General features: G+C 39.4%; 1 non-coding gene across 1 annotated transcript; it reads left to right on the top strand.

Moving 5' to 3' along the window:
* The first annotated feature begins 10,118 nt into the window (after window positions 1-10,118).
* On the top strand, window positions 10,119-10,225 carry LOC131241872 (small nucleolar RNA R71). Its single transcript, XR_009169439.1, has one exon. It is a non-coding gene; the product is annotated as a small nucleolar RNA R71 (small nucleolar RNA).
* Window positions 10,226-17,257: the final 7,032 nt, after the last annotated feature.

The following is a 17,257-nucleotide window of genomic DNA, read 5'->3' as shown; positions in this document are numbered from 1 at the left end:
GTCAATGGGTGAGTCTAACTCAGGTGGTTCCTAAGAAGTCTGGAATCACCATCGTAGCCAATGCCGACAATGAACTCATGTCAACTAGAGTCACTATCGGTTGGAGAATGTTCATTGACCATATGAAATTTAATACCGTCACAAGAAAAGACCGCTTTCCTTTACCCTTCATCGATCAAACTTTGGAAAGGCTAGCTGGTCACTCTTACTACAGCTTTGACGAGTATTTAGGCTATAAGCAGATTGATATAGCTTTTGAAGATCAAGAAAAGACCATATTTACATGCCCCTTTGGCATGTTTGGTTATCGAAGGATGTCATTCTGACTATGTAATACTTCGCCACCTTTCAGTGATGCATGTTGAGTATATTTTATGACATGGTGGGGCAATATTTAGAGGTCTTCATGTACAACTTCTCTCTTTTTAGTCAATCCTTCAGTGAGTGTTTGGAAAATCTTTAAAATGTGCTGAAGTGATGTGAAGAAAAGAATTTGGTTCTGAATTAGGAGAAATGTCATTTCATAGTTCCCAAGGAAATTATTCTTGGACATATAATTTCGTCCAAGGGAATTGAGATAAACAAGGCTAAAATTGACCTTATCTCAACCTACCTCCACCTAAGAGCATAAGTGACGTGCGATCCTTCTTGGCACACGCCGGATTCTATAGACGATTCATAAGGGACTTTAGCCATCTCTCTCATCCTTTATATAATCTACTTTAAAAGAATGCACTATACGAGTGGACTGAACAATGCCAAGAAGCTTTCACTAAGCTCAAGGCTATGTTGACAACTGCACCTATCATACAGCCACCTGATTCGAGCATCCCTTTTGAGATCATGTGCAATGCATCTGACTATGCTATTGGGGTGGTGTTAGGCTAGATAAAAGAGAAGAAGCCTTGTGTGATTCAGTATGCAAGTAGAACTCTAAATTCTGCCCAAGTGAACTACTCTACTACTAGGAGTTCTTAACCGTAGTATTCACTTTGGAAAATTTAGGTCCTACTTGATTAGATCCAAGATCATCATTTACACTGATCATGCGGCGCTGAAGTACCTTCTTTCTAAGAATGATGCTAAGCCCTGCTTGATAAGATGGATCCTTCTACTCCAAGAGTTTGATATAGAAATACAAGACAAAAAGGGAGTAGAGAATGAAGTAGTTGACCATCTCTATAGGCTTGATCTTCCCGATTCCCTTGAACTGACACTGATAAACGACATGTTCCCTGACAAACAATTGTTTGAACTCTCCTAATTACCTTGGTTTGCTGACATTGTGAATTATCTTGCCACAGGTTTCAACCAACATATTGGACTGTGCAAGATAAGCAAGAAAATTCTTCGCCGAGGTACGTAGGTTTTTATGAGATGATCCTTATCTGTTTAAATATTGCCCACACCAAATTCTAAAGAGATGCATACCAGACAATGAACATCAGAGTGTTATATCCTTTTGTCACTCTCAGGTCTGTGGTGGTCACTTTTTTGCTAAAAAGACCATGACCAAAATTCTACAGTACAACTTTTATTGGCCCACAATGTTTAAAGACACTCATGAGTTTTGCAAAACTTGTGAGCATTGTCAGAGATTGGGAGGATTGTCCCATCAAAATATGATGCCACTGAACCTAATTCTTATCATTGAAGCATTCGATTGCTGAGGCATCGATTTCATGAGGCCATTCCCTCAATCCTTTGGAAATATTTATATTTTATTAGTAGTAGACTATGTCACTAAGTGGGTCGAAGCGATTCTGTGCCAGAATAATGATTATAAAATAGTCATTAGATTCTTAAAAGAAAATATCCTTTCTCAGTTTGGAACGCATCGGGCCACATTAGTGATGGAGGTTCACACTTTTGTAATAGCCCATTTGAGAACTTAATGAAGAAATATGATATCTCTCATAAGGTGATACTTCATACCACCTGCAAAGAAGCGGGCAAGCTGAGATTTCCAAAAGGGAAATTAAACACATTCTGGAAAAAACGATTAACCCTGACCATAAGAATTGGTCAATCCACTTGACTGACACTTAATGGGCTCACCACACAACTTTTAAGAGCTCCATTGGAATGTCTCCCTTTAGACTCATCTATGGGAAGACTTGCCACTTGCATGTAGAGTTGGAACATAGAGCCTACTGGGCTATCAAAAATCTAAAATTTAATTTGGATAACATTGGCTTGTTGCGCAAACTTAAATTAAATGAACTTGAGGAAATCCTGAATCATGATTATGAATACTCGAGAATTTACAAGGATGGGATGAAGGTGTTTCATGACCAGAACATCATTTGGAAATCATTCACAACTGGTCAAAAAGTCATTTTATAGAATTCTCGGTTAAATCTTTTTTTAGAAAAACTTTGATCTCATTGGACGGGTCCTTTCACTATTACTAATGTCTATTCTTATGGGGTCATCGAGATAAAGAATCTGACGAATGATAATGTTTTCAAGGTAAATGGATATCGTCTCAAGCCATTTGTTAAGAAGTTTGATTCAGGGGATATGTCCTTGCCTCTGATTGATCCTGTATATCAGGATTGACCTCCTAGTCTGATGGAGGTGTAGTTAGGTTTATTACTTTCAAATGAAATAAGATTAGGATATTTTATTTTCAATAAGTTTAGTCTTCAGGCTAACCCATTTTTATGTTGAGAACTTTGAAAAAGCTTTAAGTCTCCTTCTTCAGGTACTACTTTTCCATCACTTATCCTTTCTTTTCGTTCTCACATATGCATTGTGTTCACAACCCTAAGTGTAAGGTCGCGATGTAGTAATAATCTCAGTGAGACCGAGGTCGAATCCACATGGACTAATCTCATGAGTATTAATCTGAAAGCAGCTAGAGCTAGAACTAGAAAAAGATGAAAACCTAAATCGAAAATATTTGAGAGTAATCATGAGAGATTTAATGAAAAACTTAAGAAATTCAAAGGTGGGAAACTAGGGTTTTCAAGGATTCACTTGTAGAGATTAGGGAGATCTATGCTTGATTCAAGGACACAACTGGAATTAGAGTTCCATCATATCCAATTGGAAGATATCTTAGTAAAATTAAATTTGAACTTCCGTTGACCTAGTTCTCAATGGATGAGAGGTGTGAGAACTCGAAGTGATTCCATCACAAAACCACGCCCAGGAGACAAGGCAAACAATAGGATTTACCAATCTTAAAACCAATCTGAGAGATTTATGAAAGTTAGGGAGGATTCCATCATCCAGCCATGAACAAGGAACGATGGTAAACAACAGGATTTCCTAAATTCATAATATCAATACGTGAAAAGAACATACTCAAAGCTATCGCAGATCCATTGTAATTTGAGTCACAACAAACCATTAAAAACTGAAAGTATTCCTTATAATCAAACTAGAATCAAAGAGAGTTCAATATAAACATGAATTAAAGCAATAAAATCATCCCATCACACTAGAAGCTTCACCTTTTAGTCCTAGCTAAGAGGTTTAACCAACCATAAACATGATTGAACTAGAATCTCTTAATAAAAGCATAAAAATAACCAAGGAAAGGAAGAAAAACTCTTGGCGATGACTTCTCCATGCTTTTACTCCACTCCTCAAACCCTAGATATGCCTAGGGATGCCTTAGGGACCCCTATTTATAGTTTTAGGCCTTAGACTTTCACACCGAGTGGAAACCGTCTCAAATGTACACAGTCCACGCAAGTTTTACGTAATCCTCGACTGGTCATGGGTCGTCCTCAACCGGTCGTGGGACGTACTCGACCGATCAAGGGTCTCTTTCGACTGGTCGAACAGGATAAGGATTTTGAGGTTTTACTTACTGGAGTTCGAGTCGAGACACCTTTGACTCATCAAGTAAAGTCCAGGACTGGTCGAGCGTACGCAGGACTGGTCGAGCCGGAGCCAGGACTAGTTGAAGATGGCCGAATTTCACTTCATAACTCTGATTTTCTTCATTCTTGACTTAATTTCCTTGGATCTTTAGTATGTGCATTCTTCATTATTGGTTTCATCAGATCCAATCTTAGCTTTGGTGATTCTTGAGTGTTAAATTGATACTTTTAACATCCTTATCAATCCAAGCTCTTGAATTCACCTTCCAACACAAACATGTTTAAAATAGAACATTAAGCATTATTATGTTCATAAAACCAAGTAATAGATGGGGTCTAATAAGCAATATTTGACCTTCAACACAATCCCCAACCAACATTTTTCTAGTCCCGAGCAAAGTATGCGAAAAATGAACTTTAATGTGCAATGTTTAAACCTTTTTCTAAAAATGATCTTTTGTGTAATCCAATATGAATGAGTAGACTAAAGATGAGAATTTGAGATTTTGAAGACCTAGAGTTGAATCACATAAATAATCAATCAAATAAGTCCTTTTTCCATTAGGTCAAAGCGTAGTTCGCATATCAAGTTTTTCAAAGTGTTCAGTGAAAATACTATCTTTTCATAATGTTAGCTATGCTCATCACTTCAAGATTGGTTGAAAACACAAGTACTGATTCCGAACTTATCCCCTTTTCCTTTTTTTAGTTTTTTATTTTTATTTTATATCGATGGTCATTTGTATTTATTCTTCTTTTTTAGTCATTACATCTTTTTCAAAGACATTTTTTATTCCCCTCAAAGATGTTGTCATTTTTCATTCTTCATGACCGCTCTGTTGATCTCTTATTTTTTAACTAGTTCTTTTTCTTCTTTTAAGGTGCATAAAATTCTTCAGACTCAGTTCTTAATATCTTTCAATGATCATCATATTATTAATCAGAAAATCTAGTACTATTCATAGAAAGCAATTAGAATAACATAATATTCGAACTTACTCTTAATCAATTGAATATAAGAACCATAAGTGATAGGTCACTTAGTTGTTCCAACTCCAACAATTCAAAATTTTATTTCTATCTTATCATCATACTCAAAACAGTCATAAATGCACAACTTATCGCTTTCCAAATAAATAAACATTGAAAATTTTCAAAAAATTTACAATTTTTTTCAATACTGAGAAAATACTGATTAATTTACCTAATCTCCCATCCCCAACCTAAAATCTACATTGTCCTCAATGTAAAAAAGAAGAAGCATGATTTACAAAAGAGATAACATAATTGAAGGAGAAGTGATGGAAACATAGTACCTGATGAAGGAATTTTGAAGCTTTTTCCAAAGGATCTCAGCGTGAAGGTGGTTAGCACAAGAGTTTAACAATCGAAAAGCAAACTAGCCTAAAAGTGAAAGAAAACTATCCTAGAACGACAGAAAGAAAACTATCCTAAACAGCAAAAAACAATAAACCTAACTACACCTCTATCAGACTAGGAGATCAATCCTGATAAAAAGGATCATTCAAAGGTATGGACATGTCCTCTGAATCAAATTTCTCAACATATGGCTTTAATCAATGTCCATTCACTTTGAATTCTTTGCCATTATTCGGATCTTGTATCTCGATGACCCCATGAGGATAGACATTAGTAACAGTGAAAAGGCCGGTCCAACGAGATCGGAGTTTGCCTGTAAAGAGATGTAACCGAGAATTATACAAGAGGACCTTCTGACCTAGTGTGAATCATTTTCAAAGAATGTGTTGGTCATGAAACACCTTCATCCTATCCTTATAAATTCTCGAGTTCTTGTACGCATCATTCCTGATTTCTTCGAGTTCATTCAACTAAAGTTTGCGTAGTGAGCCAACGTTGTCTAGATTGAAGTTTAAATTTTGATCGCCCAATAGGCTCTATGTTCCAACTCTACAGGTAAGTGGCAAGCCTTTCCATAGACAAGTCTAAAGGGAGACATTCCAATAGGAGTTTTAAATGCAGTACGGTAAGCCCACAAAGCATCGGTCAATCGGATTGACCAATCCTTTCAATTAGTGTTAACCATTTTCTCCAAAATGTGTTTAATCTCCCTATTGGAAATCTCAACTTACCCACTTATTTGTGGGTGATATGGAGTGCTACCCACTTGTTTGTGGGTGGTATGGAGTGCTCACCTTGTGAGAGATGCCATATTTCTTCATTAAGTTCGAAAATGGCCTATCACAAAAAATGTGAGCCCCCATCACTAATGATGGCTCGAGGCATTCTGATTTGGGAAAGGATGTTTTCTTTTAAGAATTTAATGACCCTTTGATGATCATTGTTCCGGTATGGAATCGCTTCGACCCATTTAGTGACATAGTCTAGGAGCGAGCAAAATATATAAATTTTCAAAAGATTGGGGGAATGGTCCTATAAAATCAATGCCCCAGCAATTAAATGCTTCAATGATCAGAATGGTGTTGAGAGGCATCATATTTTAACAGGACACTGCTCTCAACTTCTGACAATGCTCACAAGCTTTACAAAATGCATGGGTGTCCCTAAACATAGTGGGTCAATAAAAACCATACTGCAGAATCTTGGAAGTGGTCTTTTTAGTAAAAAGGTGATCACCACAGGCATGAGTGTGATAGAAGGAGACGACACTTTGGTGTTCATTATCTAGCACACATCTCCTTAAGATTTGGTTTGGGAAATATTTAAATAAATATGGATCATCCCAGAAGAACTTACGAACCTCGGTGAAGAATTTTTTCTTATCTTCCGCAGTCCAATGTGTCGACGTGAAACCTGTGGTAAGATAATTAGCAATATCAGCAAACCAAGGTGAATGGGAGACTTTGAACAATTGTTCGTTAGGGAATATGTCATTTATATGTGTCGTCTCAAGGGAATCAGAGAGATCAAGGTGGGAAAGATGGTCAGCCACTATATTCTCTACTCCCTCTTTATCTTTTATTTCCAAATCAAATTTTTAGAGTAGGAGGATTCATCTAATCAGATGGGGCTTAACATCATTCTTAGAAAGAAAAAAGTTGAGTGCCGCATGATCTGTGTAAATGACGATCTTGAATCCAATCAAGTAGGACCTAAATTTATCCAAAGCGAACACCACGGCTAAGAGTTCCTTTTCCATAATAGAGTAGTTCACTTGGGCAGGATTTAGAGTTCTACTTGTGTAATGAATAACGTAGGGCTGCTTTTCTTTTCTCTGGCTTAAAATCACCCCAAGAGCATAGTCAAACGTATCACACATAAGTTCGAAAGGAAGGCTCCAGTCGGGTGGTTGCATGATAGGTGCTATGGATAACATGCCCTTAAGCTTAGTAAAAGCTTTCTGGCATTACTCAGTCTACTTGTATGGTGCATCCTTTTGAAGTAGATTGCACAAAGGATGAGAGAGGTGACTAAAGTCCTTTATGAATCTCCTGTAAAAACTGGCATGTCCTAAGAAGGATCACACGTCTCGTATGTTCTTGAGTGGAGGTAGCTTAGAGATAAGATCATTTTTAGCCTTATCTATCTCGATTCCCTTGGACAAGATGATGTGTCTAAGGATAATTTCCTTTCGAACAATGAAGTGGCACTTTTCCTAATTTAGTACCAAGTTCTTTTCCTCACATTGCTTTAGCACATTTTTTAAATTTTCTAAACATTCGCTGAAGGATGGACCAAAGACCGAGAAGTCGTCCATGAAGACCTCTAAATGTTACCCCACCATATCAGAAAAAATACTCATCATACATCGCTGAAAGGTGGCAGGGGCATTACATAATCCAAATGGCATCCTTTGGTAAGCAAAGGTGCCATAAGGACATGTAAATGTGGTTTTTTCTTGATCTTTAAGTGTTATCTCAATCTGATTGTAGCCCAAATACCCATCAAGGAAATAGTAATAGGAATGACCAACTAACCTTTTTAAAATTTGATCAATGAAGGGTAAAGAAAAGTGGTCCTTCCTCTTGACGGTATTCAACTTCCTACAGTCAATGCATATTCTCCAACCAATAGTAACTCTAGTTGGCACAAGTTCATTATTGACATTGGCTACGATGGTGATTCCGGACTTCTTAGGAACCACTTGAGTTGAACTCACCCATTAACTATCGGATATAGGGTATATGATACCCACATCCAATAGTTTAAGAACCTTGACCTTAACCACTTCCTTCATATTTGGATTTAGTCTACTTCATAGTTGTTGTGAGGTCTTCGCATTATCCTCTAGATGAATGCGGCGCATATAGACCAAAGGTTCAATTCCTTTGAGGTCCATAATCGACCATCCAAGGGCTCATTTGTGCTCAATAAGAGTAGAGATGAGCATACTCTCCTGTTCTTGCTCAAGGTGGGAAGAACTCACCACCGAGTATGTCTCATCTTGACCTAAATAGATATATTTTAAATTAGAGGGCAAATATTTTATGTCAAGCTTCGGTGCCTTGAGATTAGACGGTAGAGGCACTACATTAGTTTGGGCAATTTTTCAAATTGTAGCCTCCACCAATTAACTTTAAGTACCGACACGGTATCAAGCATGGCCCCCATCTCCTTAATCATGTCATCATCAAAATTATAAGAGTAGGCTAGGCACGTCTCTAGAGGGTCAGAGGAAAAGGTCAAAAGTATTATATCTTCCATAAAAGAGTCAATCATTTTAATGTTATGAAAATCGTCATCATCCTCTAACTGTTTGCCTGTGTTGAAAAAGATATTCAACTCCAATGTCATATCCCTGAAAGACATACTCATGACTCCATTCCTTCAATTAACGATTGTGTTTGAAGTGGCGAGGAATGGATGACCAAGGATCACGAGAAATCAAGTGCTCATGTTACTGATGGATTGCGTATCTAGGATGATAAAATCTATCAGGTAGTAGAATTTGTTAACTTGGACTAACACATCCTCAATTACCACCTCGGTACACGAACTGAGTGATCGACAAGTTGTAATGTGGTTAGGGTGGGTTTCAATTCACCCAAACCTATCTATTTATAGACCAAGTAAGGGATCAGATTTACGCTTGGTCCTAAGTCAAGAAGTGCATCTCAATTCGGTAGTTCCCAATTGCACAAGTGACGGTTGGGCTACCAGGATCTTTGTATTTCTGTTGGCACATCTTGCTTTAGGATGACACTCACTTTTTTAATTTAAAAGGTTTTCTTTTGAATATTTTGCTATCTTTTGGTCGTACACAAGTCTTTTAGAAATTTAGCAAATGAAGGTATTTGTTTAACCGCATCCAGTAGAGGGATGTTGACCTTCACTTGTTTTAACACCTCTAGAATGTCCAAGGAGTTAGAGAGAGATTATAGTGCAATCAATCGTTGGGGGAATGGTGCAATCGTCTTGCCCTGAAGTTCTGATTTTAATTCTTGTGGAGCAGTGTTAGGTCTATCATCATTGTCCTTTTTCGAGTCCTTAGGCTTTTTAGCCCTAACCAGAATAGTTTTGTCAATGGTCTTCCCACTCCTAAGAGTGATGATAGATTTAGCTTGCTACATCTGATTTGAAGAGCTGGGTTCACTTATCTCATATTACGGTGTGGGATTGGGGAGAGGTTGAGTAGGAAGCATCCCCTTTCCCCCAATTGCTAAGTGTGACTCTATCCTTTGAACATACGATGCAAGCGTTCGAATCACTAATTTGATATCTGGATTACTTGTGCCGAATTCTGATTAATTAGCTCTTGGTATTGAATATGTTTTAGAACTGGATCCTCTTGAGGTTTCCCTTAATTTGGAATTTGATTGAAGAAACCTTGAGGCGTAGCATTTTGTCCATTCCTCCAACTGAAGTTTGGATGATCTCTCTAACCAGGATTGTATTTATTAGAAGTAGGTCCATTGAAAGGTCTTTGGTAATTATTCACGGCATTGGATTGCTCATTCAACACCTCTTGAAAAGCAGCTAATGTTGGACAATTTTCAGTTGTGTGAACATTGCAAGCACAGATACTGCAAACTGTTTCCTTAACCTTATCCTTCTTTAGTTCTATGGCCTCGAATTTTCTTATGAGATTAGCCACTTTAACATTGATATCATCATCCTCTTTCAGAAGGTATAATCCACCCCTTTGATTAAGTGGGCCTAGAAGTGGTACTTGATTTTGGGTATGTGTCCCATGATTGTGCATTTTCAGCAAGTCTATCCAAATAATCCCACACATCATCGACATTTTTATTCATGAATTCTCCATTGCACATTGTCTCGACCAATTGGAGCATGGAAGATGTCAGACCATCATAGAAAAAGTGTGTAATGCACCACGTTTCGAAACCGTGATATGTGCATGAATTGACAAGATCCTTGAGCTGCTCCCAACATTGAAAGAATGTTTCATCCTCTTTTTGGGCAAAGTTCATGATTGACTTTCTAAGGGTATTCGTTTTATGATGCAGAAAAAATTTCTTTATGAACTCCCTTATCATGTCATCCATGTGCTAATAGATCAGGGACATAGTGAATGCAACTATGTCTTAGCCTTCTCTTTCAAAGAAAAGGGAAAGAGTTTCAGCCTGACTGTGTCCTCAGACATGTTAGGAAAGTATAAAGTGACTATAATCTCGTCAAACTCTTTCAAGTGTAGATATAGACTTTCAGATTCAAGTTCATGGAAATTTGAAAGGAGTTGGATTACCCCTGGCTTAATATCCATATGTCCCATATTTTCTTAAAAATCCATGCATAAGGGCGTGCTCACCCCCGCTGGTTGTAAATAGTCTTGTAAAGTACAAGGCGGGGGTGCTTGATGCACCTCATTCTCATCTTAAACTTCCTCAACCTGAGGTTAAAGTTGTCTTCCCAGTTAATTGACTAGTTGATTTGCAGTCATTACTTCAATTAACTCTGAGGATTTCAAGTGGTGTTTAATCCTATGATGGATAGATAATCCCTCAACCAATCCTCCTTCACTTAAAAGACGTTGAGTGTTGTCACGGACCCACTTGGGTATGAAACACTCTCAACCCTCAATTTTAGATTCTAACCTAAACCTAAAAGAGAAAAAGGAAATAAAAGTTTAGAAATAGAAAGAGAGAGGGAATTAGAAAGAAGTTACCTAATTAGAAATTCCTAATTAAAATCCTGCAAAATAAAACAAAACAAGTCAGTTTCTAAAAACATAAATTAGAAAATTAGAAAGTTCCTAAAAATAAAAATAGAAAGTAAAGTAGTTTCTAAAAATTAAAAAGAAAAGTTTCTAAAAATAGAAAATAGAAAGTTTTTAAAAATAGATTAGGAAAGTTCTAAACCTAGAATTAGAAAGTAAGTAAGTTAATTTCTAAAATAAAATAAAAAAACCCTAATCCTAAAAATATAAAATAGAAAAATCGAATCTTAACCTAATTCTAAAACTAGCTAATCTCAGAAAAACTCAACCGTCAATCCCCGGCAATGGCGCCAAAAACTTGTTCATAACCCTAAGTGTAATGTCGCGATGTAGTAATAATCTCAATGAGACCGAGGTCGAATCCACAGGGATTAATCTCGTGAGTATTCTAAAAGTAACTAGAACAAGAACTAGAAAAAGATGAAAACCTAAATCTGAAATATTTGAGAGTAATTGTGAGGGATTTAATGAAAAACTTAAGAAATTCAAATGTGGGAAACTAGGGTTTCTGAGGATCCACTTGTAGAGATCAGGGAGATCTATGCTTGATTCAAGGACACAACTGGAAAATGAGTCCTATCTTATCCAATTGGAAGACATCTCAGTAAAATCAACTTTGAACTTCCTTTGACCTAGTTCTCAATGAATGAGAGGTGTGAGAACTTGAATGATTCCGTCACAAAACCATGCCCGGGAGACAAGGCAAGCAACAGGATTTACCAATCCTAAAACCAATCTGAGAGATTTGTGACAATTAGGGAGGATTTCATCATTCAACCATGCCCAAGGGATGATGATGAACAACATGATTTCCTAAATTCACAATCTCAATACATGAAAAGAACATACTCAAAGCTATCGCAAATCTATTGTAATTTGAGTCACAACAAATCATTAAAAACTGAAAGTGTTCCTTATAATCAAACTAGAATCAAAGAGAGTTCAATATAAACATGAATCAAAGTAATAAAAACATCCAATCACGCTACAAGCTTCACCTCTTAGCCCTAGCTAAGAGGTTTTGCCAACCATAAACATGATTGAATTAGAATCTCTTAATAAAAGCATAAAAACAACTGAGGAAAGGAAGAAAAAATCTTGGTGATGGCTTCTCCACGCTTTTGCTCCACCCCTTAAACCCTAGATCATGCCTAGGGATGCCCTGGAGACCCCTATTTAATATTTTAAGCCTTAGACTTTCGCACTGAGTGGAAATTTTCAGAAACCGTCTCAAATTTATGCAGTCCGCGCAAGTTTTACGTAACCCTCGACTAGTCGTAGGTTGTCCTCGACCGGTTGTGGGATGTCCTCGACTAGTTGAGGGTCTCTTTCGACAGGTCAAGCAGGATGGGGATTTTGAGGTTTTACTCGCTGGAGTTCGAGTCGAGACACCTTTGATCGGGCAAGCTTCGACTAGTCGAGCAGAGTTTAGGACTAGTCGAGCATACGTAGGACTGGTTAAGCCGGAGTTAGGACTAGTCGAAGATGGCCGCATTTCATTTCAAAACTTCAATTTTCTTCATTCTTGACTTAATTTCCTAGATCTTCAGTATGTGCATTCTTCATTCTTGGTTTCATCAGATCCAATCTTAGATTTGGTGACTCTTGAGTGTTAAATTCATGCTTTTAATATCCTTTTCAATCTAAGCTCTTGAATTCACCATGTAACATAGATATGATTAAAATAGAACATTAAGCATTATCATGTTCATAAAATCAAGTAATAGATGGGGTCTAATATGCAATATTTGACCCTCAACACATTGCATGCTTAAATCTTTTACATTGAGGATAATGTAGATTTTAGGTTGGGGGTTTGGATTAAATAAACTAATCAGTGTTTTCGTAACTGTTGAGCAAAAATTTTAAAAAATTTTAATTTCTCAAATTAAAAATTGGATCAAAATATGATAGTTTGTGTAATTAAGAATGCGTGGAGTATGATGAGAAGATAAAGATTGAACTTTGAATTGTTGGAGTTTGATAAACTAAGTAGACTATCACTTAAGTTCTTTCATTTAATTGACTAAGAGGAAGTTTGAATATCATGTTGAACTAAATCACAGACACAATCAATTTATTTTCTGTGTATTGTGTTAGAATTTCTGATCGTTAGTATGTGAATCATTGATAGATGTTGAGAATTAAGTTTGAAGAATTTTATCCACCGTAAAAAGATGAAAAGAACCAGTTAAAAAATAGAGAGATCAACAAAAAGGTCATATATGATGAAATGACTGGAAAAGAATAAAAAGAATAGAAAGAATGGAAAGAATGAAGATGAAAAGACTAGAAAGGATGAATAAATAAAAGTGACCATTGATATAAAATAAAAAACTAGAAAAAGAAGAAAAAGGGTGTCATGCCCCAAACTCAGAAAACGGGTTCACAAAATTCCCAATAGCCGAATCTGGTGCCGACACCATTCTCGGATCCCGGCACTCATATGCCAGCTTCCGATCCTGGGATCCTACAGGAAGGATTTTCAATATGAATTTTTTTTTGTAATGGAGCATAACCACATCAAAAACAACATCACCACATATCTATTAAATCAAAAACTTTAATTACAATGTGGAAAGGGAAATAGAAGCATATCCTCAAGAAATCAATTACGCAACTACCCAAGAAATTAATCACGCAAGCCCGAAGCATATCCTCAAGGATCTGGTTGACCCTCTCGGTCTAGCCATCAGTCTGCGGATGATACGTGATGCTGAGCTACAAATCAGAACCCATCGCTCTCTGGAAGCTCCCCCAAAACTGAGATGTGAACCTCGGGTCTCGATCAGAAATGATCAAAACTAGAATGTCACGCAGTCTCACGATCTCATCAATAAATAACTTGGCGAGCCAGTCCACATGTCAAGTCTCACGAATTGTAAGAAAATGTGTCGACTTCGTCAGACGGTCCACGATAACCCAGATGGCATTATGACCGCGCTGAGTCCTCGACAAGTCCATAATGAAATCTGTCAACACGTGCTCCCACTTCCACATTAGGACACTCAATGGCTACAATAGACTAGGGGGTCTCTGATGATCGGCCTTAACACACTGACACGCATCACACTCGGCTACAAAACTGCCTATCTGGCACTTCATCTCCGCCCAAAAATACTGACGCCTCATATCGCGATACATCTTCATCGTGCCAGGGTGGATAGAGAAACGCGATTGATGTGCCTCGGTCATAAGATCTCTGTGCAACTCAGGTATATCCGGGACACATAATCGGCCTCTGAAGTGAAGTCCACCATTAGAACCAATCTGCCAATCTATCTAACTCTCAGATGCTGCCTCTGCTCGGTAATCCTGTAACGACTCGTCTGTCTGCCGAGCCTCGATCACCCTTGCAACTAGAGAGGGTTGAATCGACAGGCTCGATAACCGCATAATAGAAGACTACAGACCAAACTTGAAGTCATACTCTACTATATCCTCGAGCATCCTCCACTCATGAATCATCATGTGTGCCACCAGCCTCGTGGCTGACGGCTGAGGGCATTCGCCCCCACGTTCGCCTTGCCCGGGTGGTACTGAAGATCAAAATCATAGTCCTTCAGGAGATCTATCCAATGCCCCTACCTCATGTTCAGCTCGGACTGAGAGGACCAGTGTGAAGAAGAGCTCGAACCTCACCTTGTAAAAACAGTGCCTCCACACCTTCAGTGCGAAGACCGCTGCTGCCAGCTCCAAATCATGCGTGGGATAGTTTAGCTCATGGACTTTGAGTTGGCGAGATGCATAAGCCACCGACTTCCCATGCTACATCAGGATAGCACCCAAGCCAAGTCGCGAGGCATCAGTAAATATAACAAATCCATCACTCCCAGAGGGAAGAGTGAGGACATGAGCAGACGTAAGGTGGTCCTTCAGTTTCGTAAATGCCTGCTCACAAGTGGCGGTCCAAATGAACTCAGCACCCTTCCAGGTTAACTTGGTCAACAGGGCTGCAATACGAGAGAATCCCTCAATAAAACGTCGGTAGTAGCCCGCCAAACTAAGAAAACTATGGATCTCGGATGCATTCGTGGGCTAGCCCCACTGACGCACGGCATCAATCTTCGAGGGGTCCACTACGACACCCTGCCTCATCACCACATGAGTGAGGAACTTCACCTCCTCCCGCCAAAACTCTCACTTCTCTAGCGTCGCATAAAGCTGGTGTGCATGGAGGGTCTGCAAGGTAATCTCTAGATGCCGCTCATGCTCCTCACGGGTCCTCGAATATATCAGAATGTCGTCGATGAATACCACAACAAACTGGTCCAGATACGGATGAAAGACCTGATTCATCAACTGTATGAATACTGTGAGTGCATTAGTTAGTCCAAATGACATGACCTGGAACTCAAAATGACCATAGATCGTCTTGAAGGATGTCTTCAGGATATCCTCATCTCGAACCCGAACATGATGATAACCGGACCGCAAGTCTATCTTCGAAAAGAACAGTGCCTCTTGTAACTAATAAAAAAAATCATCGATCCTCGGGAGCGGGTACTTGTTCTTAATCGTGACCTTGTTGAGCTCGCGGTAATCTACGGAAAGCCTCAACGAGCCATCCTTCTTCTTCACGAAGAGTACCGATGCTCCCCATGGTGAACTGCTCGGACGGATAAAGCCTAACTCTCGCAACTCGTCCAACTGTTTCTGCAGTTCCCGCAACTCCAACAGTGTCATATGATATGGGGCCTTCAAAATACGTGCCGTACCGGGCATGAGATCAATCTGGAACTCGGTGTGCTGACGAGGTGGTAACCTTGGAATCTCCTGGAACACATCGGGAATACCACAAACACCGGTAGTTGGTCGATACTCAAAGCGACTGACTCCTCAACGGCACACAACAATAGGTAAGAAAGCTGCTCTCCTCTAGGCTCGGTAACAAACTGGAACTCTAGCACGCCAGGTATACAGAACGTGATTGTCCTCGTGGAGTAGTCCAATATGGCGTGGTACTCAACGAGCCAATCCATACCCAGGATGGCATCAAACTCAGACATCGGTAATACGAACAGATTAGTAGGTAAAAAGATATCCCTAGTCAGAGTGGGGCAAGGTGAGCAAAATTGGTCTATCACTGCAATCTTTCCCAAGGGCGTCGATACTGACAAACCCTCGCGGGCAGACTCCATCGGCAAACCAGTCGATCGGTAGAAATCATCAGCCACAAAGGAATGCGATGCACCAGAATTAAATAATACACGTCCAATGCATGTAGAAACATGGAGAGTACCCTTGACGACCCCTCCTGATGACTGAGGGTCCTGCTGGGTGGCATAAAATTTGCCCTGGGCCTGCTGGGGAGGTGAATGTCACCTCTAAGGCCTCTGATGTTGTTGCTGCCGCTGTGGTGACCTGATCTGCCGCCTCTACTGCTTTGGGGGAGGTACAGGAGGCTAATGTTGTGGTCACTACTGCTGCTGTGGGGGTTGTCGTGAAGGCTGATACCGTGCCCTTAGCTGCTGCTGTGGATGGGAACACTCGTGCCTACGATGTCCTGTCCTACCGCACCCAAAGCAAGTACCTGAAAATGGTCCCGGTGGTGGTGTTGGGGGTGCCCCTGGTGCACGGAATGCTGGGCGAGTCATGTGTTGCTGCTGTGGACGATGTTGTTGCTGATGGGAGCTATCGGAGGGCGCTTTCCTCTTCCGGTCTCTGCTCTGGTTGCGGGCCCTCTATAGACTGACCCAATCTGCCTCGTAGATCTGGGCCCTCCCCACAATCTGCTCAAACATCGGAAGCATGTGCCCGATCATACGACTCCTGAGGTGTAACACCTTGAAAATCGGGGGTCGAGCAGGAGTCTAAATCCCGAGTCCCAAAACATCACTTATGTAACATATATGATGATGATTGAATGTTGTCTGTATTAGTGCATTAAACATGAGGGGGATTATACCAAATCAGTATATCATACTCCAGAGGCAATTAAATAACGCAATTGAAGACTGAGAGATGTACCTAAGCATATATGGAACGTATAGACCATTGCCGGTCTCCAGAGTATGAATACATTTCCAGGTAAAATGATTACATCTATTAGTTCAAAATACAAAATATCAAAGATAGTCCAACTACAAATGATAAGCCCTGTAGCCCCCGTCGATCAGGACGGTCTAAGTAAACCCGCTTGATAACTGCATATTGGAGAACTCCTTATCGTTGTAGAAGTCAGGCTCTACCTCATACTTCGCGTCACCATCTGTAACTAAGACAGAGTTTGGTTAGTGTTTTAAACACCTTCCCAGAACGTGGGAGTGAGTGATCAACTCAATGGAGCTATAAGGCAAAGGTT

This window comes from Magnolia sinica, chromosome 3, assembly GCF_029962835.1.
Source record: "Magnolia sinica isolate HGM2019 chromosome 3, MsV1, whole genome shotgun sequence".
Taxonomy (NCBI): domain Eukaryota; kingdom Viridiplantae; phylum Streptophyta; class Magnoliopsida; order Magnoliales; family Magnoliaceae; genus Magnolia; species Magnolia sinica.
Note: the sequence above shows the minus strand (reverse complement) of the source record. Positions and strands in the feature narration are given on the sequence as shown.